Source organism: Aptenodytes forsteri, unplaced genomic scaffold (genome assembly GCF_000699145.1).
Source record: "Aptenodytes forsteri isolate BGI_AS27 unplaced genomic scaffold, ASM69914v1 Scaffold471, whole genome shotgun sequence".
In the NCBI taxonomy this organism is placed as follows: Eukaryota; Metazoa; Chordata; class Aves; order Sphenisciformes; family Spheniscidae; genus Aptenodytes; species Aptenodytes forsteri.
The window spans coordinates 205,412-206,158 of NW_008795862.1; positions in this window are offsets into that span (position 1 = coordinate 205,412).

Consider the following 747-nt stretch of genomic DNA (forward strand, 5'->3'; position numbering starts at 1 on the left):
GGCAGGGCGGCGCCAGTCCAGCGCCGCGCGCGCACTGCGCATGCGCTCCACCCCGCGGCGAGGCCGTGGGACGCGCCGGGGCGGGAGGCGCGAAGCATCGCTCGGGGTTGTGGCAGCCGGTGCTCGGCTCGGCCCGGCCGCCTCGCCCCCGCCTGCGGCTCCCAGCACAGCTCGGGAACGGGTGCTCGTCGGGAGCCAGGTGCTTTCTGAGGCAGGGCCCTGCGGCGAGAAGTGGGAGTGGGTGGATTCCTATCAAAACCAAGGAACCCCAGTGCCGTCCTCGGCTGGGACTCCCGGTGCTTTGAGGGCTCCTGCTGCGGAGGCGGCGGCGTTGCTGGTGCTCATTGCCTTCCTCCAGCGATTTGTTAGGGCATTGGGTGGAAGATCCCGAGCGTAGCCTTCTTGAGGTTTACCAGCTGAAGCCACAGGGAGTGGCCGCCTCCCACCAGAGGCCCGGGGAAAGAACAACGTTTGGGGTCAGTCATGCTGTAGGCGTTGTCAGGCCCTTGTTTCTTGCTTTACCCTGGTGCTGAGGGGAGCGTAGCAGTCCTCTGCAGGCGCAGCCCGGGTGGGAGGCATCCCCCCTAAGCCGCGGCCCTTGGGGAGGGCCCCGTGCCCGTGCGGTCTCTGCCCCGAGTGGGCCGGCGGTGACGGCTTGTTCCGTCCCTCCGCGCCGCCAGGGAGCGCGCGGACTCTTCCCCTGGAGCGCGGGGGCGGTGCTGCGCCTGCGCGGCGGTTCGAAACGGG